This window comes from Meleagris gallopavo, chromosome 1 (assembly GCF_000146605.3).
Source record: "Meleagris gallopavo isolate NT-WF06-2002-E0010 breed Aviagen turkey brand Nicholas breeding stock chromosome 1, Turkey_5.1, whole genome shotgun sequence".
Classification (NCBI taxonomy): Eukaryota; Metazoa; Chordata; class Aves; order Galliformes; family Phasianidae; genus Meleagris; species Meleagris gallopavo.
The window spans coordinates 144,444,224-144,458,917 of NC_015011.2; positions in this window are offsets into that span (position 1 = coordinate 144,444,224).

A 14,694-nucleotide genomic window follows, 5' to 3' on the forward strand; every position below is an offset into this window, starting at 1 on the left:
AGATTGTATTATATTGTGTTATCTTGCATTTCAATATCATAGTTAGTAAAATAAGTTTTCCTCCATAGATCGTTGCTGCTGTTTTTTTCCTTCCTTCCTTCCCATTTTGTGGGGCAGGGGATTGTGGGAGGGGAGGCAGGGGCCTACTGCCCCCCCTGTCACGGGCATAGATTGATCTAGTTAACTCCGTGACAACATATCTAAGAGGAAATACTGCTTTGTATAACTGCCTTGCTCTGTTGACTACAGACTCTTGGCTTGGATTGGAAGGGAACACAAGGATCATCAAGTTCCAACCCCCCTGCCACAGGCAGGGCCACCAACCTCCAGATCTGGTCCTAGATCAGATTGCTCAGGGCTCTATGCAACCTGGTCTTGAACACTTCCAGGGTGGATCATCCACAACTCTCTAAGCCTGTTCCAGCACCTCACCACTCTCTCTGAAAATTTCCCCCTAACATTCAATATAAACCTTCCCTCCTTGAGATTAAAACCATTCCCCCTTGTCCTATCACTGTCTACCCTTGTAAGAAGTTGACTCCCCCTCCTTCTTATAATCCCCTTTTAAATAGTGGAAGGCTGCAATGAAGCCTCTCTCCAACAGTTTCATGTCTTTCCTGTACTGGGGGCCCCCGACCTTTGGCCATCTGAGGTGCAAGAGCACACTGCTGGCTCATGTTCAGTTTTTCATCTGCAAGGGCCCCCAGGTCCTTCTCTGCAGGGTTACTCTCAAGGAGTTCTTCTCAGTCTGTATATGTATCTGGGATTACTCTGACCAAAGTGCAAAACCTTTCACTACTCTATGTTGAACCTTGAGGTTCACACGAGCCCACCTTTTGAGTTTGTCAAGGTCCCTCGGAATGGTTTCCCTTCCTTCTAATCCATCAACAGCATCACTCAGCTTGGTGTCATTGGCAAACTTGCTGTGGGTGCACTTGAGCCCATCATCGATGTCATTGATGAAGATATAGGGGGACGTCACTTGGCACTGGCCTCCACCTGGACATAGTGCCATTCAACACAACCCTGTCCATTGCCTTCCAACCAATTCCTTATCCACCAAATAATCCTCCCCTCAAATCTGTATCTCTCCAATTTAGAGATTAGGATGTGGTGGGGGACCATGTTGAAGGCCTTACTCAAGTCCAAGTAAATTACATTGGTCACCTTCCCTTTGTCCAACAGTGTCATCACTCCATCATAGAAGGCCATCGGATTGGTCAGGCACAACCTTTCCTTGGTAAAGACATGCTGACTGTCTCAGATCACCTGCTCATCCCTCATGTGCCTTAACACGTTTGCTTGGAGCATCTGTTCCATGATCTTCCCAGGCACAAATGCAAGGCTTACTGGCCTGTAGTTCCCTAGGTCCTTCCTCTCTTGTAAATTGGAGTGAGGGATTTTTTTTTTTCAGTCTTCACCTGATAGGCACAACTTTTCTAATGTGATGGAGACCAGGTCAGCAAGCACATCAGCCAGCTCCTTCAGGATCATGGGATGCATGTGATTCCCATAAAATAATCTGTATTATACAGTACTCCCTATCTATGCAGCATAAGTATGATTACAAACCTCCAGAAACACAGCACTGCTTCCAAAACTTCCATACTATTGTTCCATTTGTATATGTTTTTTCTTTTTTTTTCTTTTTTTTTTTCCCCAGTCTGAGAACATCTTTCTTTACATTCTGCATCTGTATCTCAAGAACATATTGCCTTAATAAGGTCATTAAATTTCACTTCTCTAAACTGCAGCTCATATATTTACATTCTCATTCCTCTTTTTTTATTTTTATTTTTTATTTTCCCCTTCTTATGCGTTATTCACTTACAATTAGAAATATGAAAATCCAGAAACTCCCACTAAATTGTTTGAAATGTAGGTTCAATATATTAAAAATGTTCCACTTTTTCAAAACTTTTCATTGTACTTAAAAAAGTAGAGACTAAAAGTGAACAAGCTAGTTTTTAATTTGGGTTTTACTACGCTCTTCTGTATTCTTAATTGTACAAGAGGAAATATTCTGTCCATATAAATTCACAAATCCCAGTGGTGGTTCTCTACCTAGTTTGGCTTAGTTCTAATATAAATTCTTTATTAGCTTTATACAGTTCACATACTCCTTCAAAGCTAGCTTGACTCAGATTAGAAATAAAGTTGAAAGCCAGATATAATGCCTTTGTTGTGTGACAAATCTTATAAATCTACTGTCTGGGAGAAAAAGAAACACAGGTTACAAGTAGAGATTTTGTATTGCATATATTTACTAGATCATCCAGCTGCATAAGGAAGAAGTTTTACTGGCTATATCCTGCTAGCTCTATTAAATAAAAACTAATACAATAAATGTTCTTCCCTTTGTATTACGGGTTAAAATTATCTCTTTCCTTTAGGTGTCCAAAAGGGTTTTCTATTCTATCAAATCACAACCTAATTTGGGTTTGGTCATCTGTCATTGTCTTTCAATTGCAATGAATATATCAGCAACATTATTGACAACATTTGTTTGACTGTTCATGGCAAGGGGAGTGTTTCCAGTGTTCTGAGATTGCAGTAGACACACTATTACTCCACGCCAAATTTGCTGGATCTTTTCCCTAATTTTGGTGAAAATTTGCTGAACTAAGATTTTGACATCAGAAGCATGTCTTCTTCTTGTGACATTGATTTTCACAGAGAATTTTCATTTTCTTACCGCTATTGTGATATGTATGCACAAAGGAATTATTTTGTCCTTGGGAAGATTCATCTCCAGTCTTGCTACTATATACAGGGAATTTGGGCCTAATAATTAGATCTTTAACAGCCCAGTCGCTTAAAGCCAGTTTGGATTTTCACTGATCATCTAGTGAATGCTTTCTTTGACACAAACAGCAATTCTGGAAAAGATCTCAATACCATACATCAGCATTAATAAGTTTTGTGAAATTTCATCTTTTAGAAAGAAAATAAGAGTCTGCTTGAGAAAAGTTACATTGTTGTAATAAACTACATATGGTTTTCTGTAAATATATGACTTGATACTGTACAATATTTCAGTAAGGAAAGAGAACTGCAGCTATAAAAGCATATACAGAGCTCTCTGAAGCTTCTATACAAAACTCAAGTGTAAGCCTAATAAGAAAAAAATTGCCACTAAGAGCTCATGGTTCTTGTATAGCTCTGTAAGGACTGAAATTTTTTCCAGATTATTTAGGATTTTCTTCAATGATATTTCTGGAAAGCAATATAAAGCACAAGCAGAGCAGATTACTCTTCTACAAAAAAAACCCCACACACAACACAACTAAGTGACAAAGAGAAGCAACAAACTGTCTTATAAGGTACCTCAGCTGGTAAGCCAGGCAATGAAATGAATTTTTAAACATATGCTATAATAAAATACAGACAGAAGTAAATTTGCAAGTCTAAATATTCTATTACAAACATATTAGAAGATAAAATATTCTGCTCTGTAAAATAATTGTGGGTGTCCTAGATAGCCACCAGACTATGAATTATCAAGACTAGTGTTCTAGACTACGTTTTAATGGGATATATTTGAAGACAGAAATAGGAATACTAGTCAGATTAGGTATGTTATATTACTCCCAAATCCAGTTATGTTTCCATTGTTCAGGAAAGACGCCATAGAATTGAATTCTAGTGGATAACTTAATAGCAAATGAATGAATAACTTTGATTTATACATTCAAATTTAACCAAACAAATCTACATTACTAACATCATACATTAAAAATAAACCAAGCAAGGACTGTTCTACATCAAAATAATTTATAAACATCTGTCATCAGGTTCTTCAAAAAAATTTACATAGACAAATAGGTCACAGATAGACCTTTTAGCCTTAAAGCAGAGATTAATTCAGAGATTCAAGGCTAGAAGCCAGACTAGGTAATGAAAATAGTCTATTCTGTCTCTCAAAAACATATGAATCCATGCAAGTAAATCTGGTTTTAGTGGAAGATAGATTCTTACTGACTTTCCTGTTCTTGCTGATATCTCTCACCATTGATATACACTGAAACGCAAGGGATCTTAATGTTTACAGTGTTGCAATGGATTTGATATTGCTTACTTTTCAACAAATATCTAGTATGTCATCTACTTATCTTACACATCATCTACCTTCAGGGGATTCACTGTTTTTTTAAATGAATTTTATTTTATTCTTTTTTCAAAAAGGTATCTTTATTAATGATTCTCTGTTGCAGTCAATGTGAATTAAGCTCAATCATAATATTTCTGCTCTTACATTTATGTGCATATCAAAGAACTGGTGAAGGAAATCCTAAAGGAGAACAGCAATTAATCCAATTTACCTAATCAAATAGTATCTAGAAGAATTATTTCTAGAAGCATAATTATTTTGAACTCTTTCAAACCGTAAGAATATGCTCAAGTTTATCCCTTGGCTTAGCATTAAAAATCTGAATGATTAAAAGGATGGCATTTCTCTAGCCAAATTAAAAAACAGGCATACCTCTGTGGGCCAGAATATTCTGCAGGGTACTATTTTCAGTAATGTAAGACATCCTTAACAAAAATATTTATAAAGTAGATGCCCAGCTTACACTGTAGACTGGTAGTAAGACAATGAGCATTAGGACTTATTTGATATCACAAAATAAGGTTTTGTATTTGCTTTAATAAAAATTTGTACCTGTGTACAAAGCTCATCAAACTACTTTCTATTTTTTGCTACAGCAACGAACAGTGAAAGTTAACATTTTTCAATCTTTATACACTATGTTTTTTTTTTGGTTTATTTCAATGAGTTCTGCCTAAAGTAAATTCAGTTTTAAGTAATTCTAAATACTTTGGACATAAATCAGTGTGCTGTGCTCTTTGGTCAGCTTCTAAATGTATGAAGGCTGCTCCAAAAGTTATGTCTACTTTACTGTGTTGGCCCATGATATCAGGAAAATATGTTGGTGATATGGCAGTAGAGGCTGAACTTACCTGGCAGTATTCCATTACATTTTGTTACTGTGTGACAGATGGCAGCAGAGGAGTAGTCTGACAGAATGGCATCTGACGTGAGTGTGTGTGAGGTAAAGGGGTGGAGGTGAATTCCTCCATGCAGAAAAAAATGGCATTCATTAACATTCATTGACACTTGCTGAATGTTTATGGAGACCTAAAAGTGAGTATGCGCATAGTGAGGTGGTGGGTGGTGTGTTTCAGCAGTGGTGACAGTGATGTGAAGGACAAGCCATGTTCTGGACAGCCAAGAAGATTTTTACAAAAGCAGTATGCAGCTTCTTGTTTATTTCTGGTGAAAACACGTAGCTAGTGGTGGTAACTATGTTACAATTTTATTTATTTATTTATTTATTTATTTATTTATTTATTTATTTTGCAGCTGAGAATTTGCTCTAACAAATGTTGTTGTTATGTTCTTTGTATCACTTATTGTTTTCATGGAACTAAGTAGGAGGCATTACTTTTGGAGCAATTTATATAATTGTCCCTCAACAAATAGCCTTTCCCTTTTTGTTGCCCTATTAACAACAAAGTCCTCTCTGCTGTAAAAATCTTTCTTCATCTTTGGGAATGCATTTTGCAGCTAAAACTCCTCAGTTGGTGTTCATACATGAGTTCTGTCATGAGCAATTTCTTTTCTTTCCAGTTATTACCGGTTCTGAGTGAAAAGAGAAGTAAATCCTTGGCTCTCATTCCTTGTTACAGCTCCCACTAGTCCAGCTATGCACAGTATCATCTTGATTGTTTCTCAAAGGATTTAATTTTTTTGATCCTAAAAAAACAGCCTCACTGTACATTTAAATCGTTCTCAGAAAAGCAAGCAAGAGAGAAATGAGAGTAAAATTAAACCCTAGATTGTATTCTTCATTCTGTCTAGGTAGTTGAAACAGCAGAACAAAGTTGCATAGCATGTGATTAATGTTTAGAGTCCAATGTTCTTTGATATTTCACCCATCAAAGATTGCATAATTACAAACAGAAAAAAATGAGAACAATAACAAAAGAGAAACTTTAAAAAATAAATTTCAGAATAAAAACAGGTCACAAAGAAAGAGTAAAAAACTGCTTAAGCAAGAGTGCATTTAAAGTATTTCTTAGGCAATCAGCAATTTTAAGTTTTGTTCTGTAGAGTCATTGATTGGATTGGATATTTTATTTCACTGTTCCATTGTATTTCTTTGAAGGTCACTAGTATAATCCTCATCACAAATATTTTTCAGATAATTTGCAAATAATTTTACCTTTACCTTATTCTCATATGAGTTTTACACCCTTCTATCCAAAAGTGAAGAAAATTTTGATTTATATAAGGAGCTCCTTAGATGAAATCAAAAGAAGCTGTAACTGCTATGTAAAATCCATCAAGAATAAGTTGAGCAGCAGGGGTAATAGTGCATTTACTGAGACATTTGAATTTTTGTTATTGTTTCTCTGATCGTTTTAGCTTTTTAATTCAAACACAATTTGAATCAAAAGGAAGTGTTTCCTGATAGCTGGATAGAATTCATGTCAATGAGTTATAGGTATTTATATCTGAGCTACTCATCCTGGTATCTTCTGCAGTCAACAGAAAGAAACTGGAATGCATAAATTCCCTGTTATTTAACTTGCTTTAGTCTTATCTTTAGGATAAGATCAGATGGTTTAAATTTTAGAACATTCCTATTTCACTCTATTGTTAAGAAAGACAAGTTCAAATACTGAAGATTTAGCTATGTGGATCCTGATATTTCGAACTGTGGAGAAGGCATGCATGGCAATCAAGGCATCTTGACATCATACTCAGTCAACCTGGAAGCCTTCTATGATGTCATCATTGGCTGGGTAGATTGGGGGAGAGCAGTGGATGTATTCTACCTTGATTTCAGAAAAGCATTTGACATTGTCTCCCACAACATCATTATAAAAAACTGAGGAAGTATGGAATAGATGAGTGAACTGTGAGGTAGGCTGAGAATGGGATCAGGTGGAATTAGGAAAGCCAAGGCGCAGGTGGAACTGAACTTGGCGAGGGACGTGAAAAACAGCAGGAAGACTTTCTACAGGTACATTGGCCAGAAGAGATAGGCCAAAGTGAGTGTACCTCCTTTGGTAAATGTAAAAGGAGAACTTGCTTCAACGGACGAAGAGAAGGCTGAAGTACTGAATGAGTTCTTTACCTCAGTCTTCACTGGCAGCCAGGATTCCAGTAAAGGAAGCCTACAGAGGGGAGGGGAATCAATTCTTTGAAAGGGTAGATAACAGCAGGACAAGGGGAAATGGTTTTAAGTTGAGAGAAGGAAGATTTGGTTTGGATGTCAGGGAGAAATTCTTTACAGAGAGAGTGGTGAGGTACTGGAACAGGCTGCCCAGAGAGGTTGTGGATGCCCGTAACTGGAGTTGTTCAAGGCCAGATTGGATGGGGCCCTGGGCAGCCTGGTCTAGTATTAAATGGAGAGGTTGGTGGCCCTGCATGTGGCAGGCTGGTTGGAGCTTGATGATGCTTGAGATCCCTTCCAACCCTGGCCATTCTGTGATTCTGTGATTCTGTGATTCTGTAACTGGCTGACTGGCAGAGCTCAGAGAGTTCTGATCAATGGTGCAGAATTCAGTTGGAGGCCTGCATTTAGTGGTGACTCTCAGGGGTCAGTTCTAGGTCCAGTCTCGTTCAACATCTTCATCAGTGATCTTGATGATGCAGTAGAGCCTACCCTCAGCAAGTTCACTGATGATACAAAGCTGGGAGAAATGACTTACACACCAGAAGGGTGTGCTGCCATTCAGCAAGACCTGGATGGGCTGGAGAGTTGCACAGAGGAACCAGATGGGATTTAACAAAAGCAAGTCTTGCACCTAGGGAGGAGTAACCACATGCACCAATATAGGTTGGGGGATGACCTGCTGGAGAGGTTCTCTGCAGAGAGGGACCTCGGTGTCCTGGTGGACAGCAGGTTGGTGATGAACCTGCAGTGTGTCCTGGTGGCCAAGAAGGCCAATGGCATCTTGAGGTGCATTAAAAAGAACGTGGCCAGCAGGTCAATGGGGGTGATCTTTCCCCTCTACTCTGCCCTAGTGAGGCCCCATCTGGAGTACTGTGTCCAGTTCTGGGCTCTCTGCTACAAGAAAGAAAGGGATGATTTCGAGAGAGTCCAGCAGAGGGCCACAAAGATGATAAAGGGCCTGGAGCACCTCTCTTACAAAGAAGTGCTGAGTGAACTGGGTCTGTTCAGCCCTGAGAAAAGAAGACTCTTCTGATCAATGTCTATAAACATCTAAGGTGCAGGAGATAAAGGGACTAGCCCAGACTCTTTTCAGCGGTGCATCACAATAGGACAAGGGGAAATGTCCACAACCTGAAGCATAAGAAGTTGCCTGCATTAGAAATAGCGTGGCCAGCAGGAGCAGGGAGGTGATCATCCCCTTCTACTCAGCACTGGTGAGGCCGCACTTCAAGTATTATGTTCAGTTTTGGGTCCCTCACTACAGGAAAGATGTTGAGGCCCTGAAGCGTGTCCAGAGAAGGGCAATGAAACTGGTGAGGGGTCTGGAGCACAAGTCTTATGAGGAGCAGATGAGGGAGTTGGGATTGTTTAGTCCGGAGAAGAGGAGGCTCAGGGGAGACCTCACTGCACTCTACAACTTCCTGAAGGGAGGTTGGAGTGAAGAGGGGTTTGGCCTTTTCTCCCTGGCAACGAACAGGACCTGGGGAAATGGCCACAAGTTGTATCAGAGGAGGTTTAGGTTAGACACAAGGAAAAACTTTTTCTCTCAGAGAGTGGTCAGGCATTGGAATGGCCAGCCCAGGGAGGTTGTGGAGTCGCCATCCCTGAAGTGTTCAAGAGGCGTCTGGATGAGGAGCTGCGAGATATGGTTTAGTAGCTTGTGGTAGCAGTGGTAGTGAGAAGACGGTTGGATTAGATGATCTTATAGGTCGTTTCCAACCTTGTGATTCCATGATTCTATGATTCTATGATGATTCTGCACAAATATGCATAAGACCTTCTTCACAGTAAGGGTAACAGTGTACTGGAACAGGCTGCCCAAAGAGGTTGTGGAGTATCCTTCTCTAGAGATGTTCAAGACACACCTGAATAACTCCTGTTCTACCTGGTCTGGGGAGACTGCTTTTCTGGGGGGTTGGACTAGATGATCTCTAGAGGTCCCTTCCAGCCTATACAATTCTGTGATTCTGTGATTCGGTGATATCATAAGGAATTCAGTTTTTCTATAAAATTATGACAAAAGTTAACTATAGCTGATTCAGTTGAAAATGAGTTCTGGTCATTTGACCTGGGAAGTCAAAGACAACCCGAACTGCTGCTAAAATGCCATTCTTTTTCTCCTGGATTTAAAAACTGCATGAAATCCCTGTGAATTAACAGAGATTTCAATAAGAATTTCCTCACTGTAGCATACACAGCATAATGTTCCTTAAAACAAAAGCAAACAAACAAAAATAAAACACACATTAAGCATTTGCTTTGTCTGTACATTGTGGTTGTATGAAAACTTAACAAATTCAGGTCACTAAAGTTATTCTGATACCCAAAGAACGGACTGAATTTTTTTCATCTTCAGGTATTTGCACTGTTATTTATCATCTAATTAAATCCTTTTCAATTATTGTATACAGCTTAAAAAATAAATTCTTTTCTACCTATTTTGACACTATAATTTTTCTTCACATCCACTATTTTATACAGGAAATAATGTCCCATGATAAATTAAATGCATGTTCCATTCAGGTGATGCACTGTACCTGTTTAACACAAAATACTGAAGCTTCCTGGATAAAAATGTAAATTCGTAAAGGGTGTTGCTATGTTAAGAAGGCAGTTATAGAATGAAATCTCATTTTTGCCACTTTCTAAAGTTAGAGCTCTTTTTCCAGTTCTTTGACATTTTCAGAGATACTACTTATCCAAATATTTAAGAAGAAAAAGAAAATAAGAAGCATAGGAAATGTCTGTTAAATGAAACAGTACTTGATCTTCTAGTAAAAAACAAGAACAACAACAACAAACCCTCATCTGAAAGCATCTCCTTTGATGTTAGAATTTGGATAAATCCACTGGAACCATGACCATTAACAAAACTAAGCATGAAAGATGCAAATGTGAGGAGTGACAGCCCCTCCTAAGACAGACTATATGGAAAGGCGTAACAGTCAGGTCTAATGAAGTTTTCAGGAGAATCTCACAGGACAGTCATGTCCATTTTGTATCACTTTAATTATTAAATATATTCCAAAAAGAAAAGGTTGAAAACAATATTGCAGCAAGAAATGAGACAGTCAGAAAGTAGTAAATAAAGCTCTTTCTCTTCAAGCAAAATGCCAATTTAATATCATGCCAATTTGCAGGCTCTATGCAGCTGAACTATTTTGACAGGGATTCTACCTGCCGTAGTTCGGTTATTCACCATGAATAAGCCATGAAGCTAATCAATGCCTATAAATTCTGTGCTCTGACAACTGGTGATGACACTGTGAGATAATTCACTTATGGTTTATCAGTTAAAGTTGACATTTAACAGTTAACAATCAGTTAAAGTTGATAGGAAACATTACCCCAGGTGTCTCAGACACAATGTTGTCTAATCAACACATTGTTGACAAACAGTGCATGGTAACTCTTCATTCTTCAGGAAGACAAAAACCTCTTTCTTTTAGTCCTGCATAATGCAAACTGGAAATAAATTGCAATGGCTGCTGGCATATAAAATGTAGACTTGGTACATATACACATCACTGGTAACCACAATGGAACAGTAGAAATGAGCAGCTCAGAGAAAAAACGAGCTGAGACGCTGAGTCACAAGTGGTATTTGTAGAAGTCCTTAACATTTCAGAAATCTCTGCACAAATGTCAGAGTATGCCTCCAAGACACTTAAGTCTACAAACAAATAACAGCTGTAGGATGGTAGCTCCACGAAAGACTTGGGGCTTGTACTTACATGAGAATAGACTATTATTTTTTCTAAATGCGCATGTGGAGCATTGATCATTATAGCATCCAGGTCTGGAAGAGCAGTTACAAAATAATAGTTTATACAGCTTACACTAGCTCCAATCTAACAGATGGATACAGAAACAGTGGGTCCCACTATAAGTTATTTATTCAGGGAGGAGACTCACCTATCACTGATATATCCACAACAAACAATGACACACTTTATCATACACCATCAAGTCATTGTGTAGGTAAAAGCCTTTCAGGAAGACAAAAAAATATATTCAAATTCAATATATTTTAAGATGGTAGACTACCAGAAGTATTTGAAACCAAGATAAATAAAAGAAGGATGTAGAGAGAAGCCATTAGTTTTGCATTAGATATTTTTCTGTAGATAGTGTGTGCTAAAAGTGGTTCCTCATAGTTAAAAAAATGTAAACATTAAAAATACATTTCTGTAATCAGCAGCTGCACTCATACTTTTTTTCCTTGTATCAGAGCATTCTAAATCAATATAGAAGATTATGTGGGAGTAGACACCTAAAAATTTAATACAAAACTCAATTACTATGAAACAAAAGCCTTCAACAGTCATTTACCTCAAAACGAAAACTGTAACAATGTTGATCATAGAACAGTTTCTGTGGGGAGGGATTCTCTGTGCAAAAGTACTTTCCCCCTTACTATGAAATAAATTGAGCAGAACCTTAAAATAATTGATAAGCAGGAATCTCCTTAGATTAGTAAGATCAACTAGCAGTTACAGAGGTATACCACCAGACTGTGATGATTGTGGACCAATCTTGTATCAAGAGTTTGCTACATTTCTTTTCCATAAAACACACCACAGCAAAAACACATCAAGTGATCTTCTGCACTATTTATCACATTTTACTTAAGGTCCTGTATAATTTCTTTTCATTTGAAGTATATATCCTTAAATCAGAAAGCTAATAAAAAGTCCAGTACATTATTTATGCTTCACATAAGTCTTACAGTGAAATTTTTCCAATTTCTTTCCAAATATGACCTTCCTGCCACAAAATTTACTTCTCACTCCTGTTCCTCAGTTGCCCTTTATTTTTACGACTTCTGTATAACTATACTCCTCTGGCTATGGTCATTAAGGCTTCTTTGCATAAATTGAGACTTATCACATATGAAGGGCTATACTTTCAATCCTCTTTTCCTCGATACTATTCTTAGAATAGTTGCTGCTGCCTTGTCTTGTCAAAATTCATCATGCCTGTTTTTTCAGGAATTTCAAAAGAATTAAGGTATTCTTGAAGTATGAAAGAAGTAGAGAAAGGGACACTATATTATTTGAGAATAGCCCTTGATATATAAAGAAGTGAACCATTTGTAATCAGAGCCTTCTCACAGTGATTTGATAGAACTATTCTTTAACTCCCATTGGGTCTTTGTATGTCTGATAAAACTGTAACTTTTCTCGGAAAAGCTAGCTTTGAGTTCAAGTAGCTGCCTATGCTAGTTGTCTGCAACATTACTTATTCAGATGTAATCAAATATCATGCAGAATATTATCAAATAGAAAGAACCTTGTTTGAAATTCTTGAAAAAGCCTGGCTCATCCATTTTGCAGCTGTAATATGTGCGCAGTACTCTAATTATAGTAATCCTAATCTATGCAGACTGTGTTATTAAAAGTGACATATACTTTAATTGTTGACAGATGGCTTTGAACCCTGCATAAATATTTATAAAGTCACGTGTATTCCTACAGTTAGCAAAAATTCCAGGTATATTAGTCTGTCTTTTCAGAAATCTTTCTAAATTCACATGCAAGCTCAGGATTTCCATTATCATAACTATTTTATTGTTAAAGTTATCCAAAGTCTTTAAAGGGATTGCTTTCCTCCCAGAGTGAAATGAATATAACATAGATTATGGACAGTTTTGATTACTTTAGAAATCAGAGAATTTTCTCAGCAGTAGCTTGTATTGTGTTACACTATGTGCTCTCAGTTATTTAATATTTCCATAATGCTGTTCATCTGTAATTAACTCTGTCCTCACTGGCCACCTACATAGCAGGGATTAACTGAAATCTTCCAGTCTTAAATAACAGTTCAGAAAAGAAACTGCATCAATCCAGCAACACTGCTTATTGACATACAAATTCAGTGCACTACTTTTTCAAAGCTTATAAATCATAATCCTGAAATGCACACAAGAAATTTGGTTGTAAGTGCATAAAAAAAAACAAAAACAAACTAAAACTAGGAAATAGGTAACATTTACAAAAAGTAACAAACAGAAGATTGAGAAGTTATACATGATCTTTTCAAAGACATCCTAAGGTAGGCTTAAACAAAGGGTCACATGAAAACTGAACAATCACACTAGTCACACAAACTGCTTACTTATCTATCTATCTGTTAGGGTGGGACACACTTAAGGTAACTGTAGCAACCTAAACTTAAGCATCTGTTCCTGCAGAAAGATGGGTCCAGGGATTAATCTATCTCAACCTAAAGTAAAATGAAAGATGTTTATCAAAGCTAAAAGTGAGATCCCCTGCTTTATTCTCCATTAAACAAACAAACAAACAAACAAACAAACAAACAAACATTATCTTCTGTGTACAATAGAGATTTACTTTTTCTTCACTGTAAGGATTTGTCTACTTAGTGTAGACATCTGCAGGCTAGCTAAGTGGTACTTGTTACATTTTACAGTCACTAGATTTTTTATAGTCAATGGAAAGAAAAAGGCATCCTCAGAAGACCAATCTTAACCCTACAAATAAGCCATGTAAGTACACATAGATATCCATGTTACTGATTTTGTAGGGGTATTAGCAGGAACTGTATATTTCAAAGAGGGTTTATTCTAGCTGAAGTGACTTTCTAGAAAATGAAAGAAAGGGAGGAAGGGTAGGAAAGGAATTTAAGAGAACAAAGTGAAAATGAGAAACCCTATTATGTAACTAGAAAAAGTCATCATGAAGTGATAGAATATAATTTCTGTCAAGGGGGTTATATAATTTCTTCCTTGAAAGTCTCATGAAGGAATAAATGACAAAGGAAAGACTTTTGGTTGCACTCTTCTCATTCTCTCAGAAGGGGAGAAAATACATATTTTAAAAGTACTATCTGAAAGCAAATTATAAAGAATTTGCTTTATTCATTCATTTTATAATTAATATATATTTTTATGGCAAATTTTATGCATTGCTTAACACAGCAACAGTGAGCTTTGAATGCTTTTCCTCATATAGGAAATACTTCACATAAAGTATGCCAACAATTAAAGACCAGAAATAGAACAGTCATCATTCTGCAGCTTTTATGAAACATAAAAAAAAAAATCTGAATTCACTTGAAATGAGCTATCTTTATTATATTTCTTTTTCCCTCACAGAGAGCATCTAATTGGAAAAATACTAGAAAGTTCTATTTAATGTAGTTATGTATTTTTTTCTTTTCATTCAAGAACATCTAGCATTAAAGGCCTTATTGCAAAATTAAGAAAATATTGCTAAATCCTAGAAGAAATATCTTAAGACTTTTTTCTAAGACACCATCCAAGGGTGGTTTTTTTCAATTTATTGTAATCTAATTTCACATTTGCATATCTTAGCTGCTTGGGAGATAATATATGACAAATAGAGCTTGAATTTTATTTCCAATGTTAGCAGAATTTTGATATTGCAGTTTAAGCTGACAAGGATTTCATTATTGTTATAGATTCATTTCTGAATGATTCTGCAATGTAAGTTTATGTAGAAATGAAATCATTACAAGATCAAAT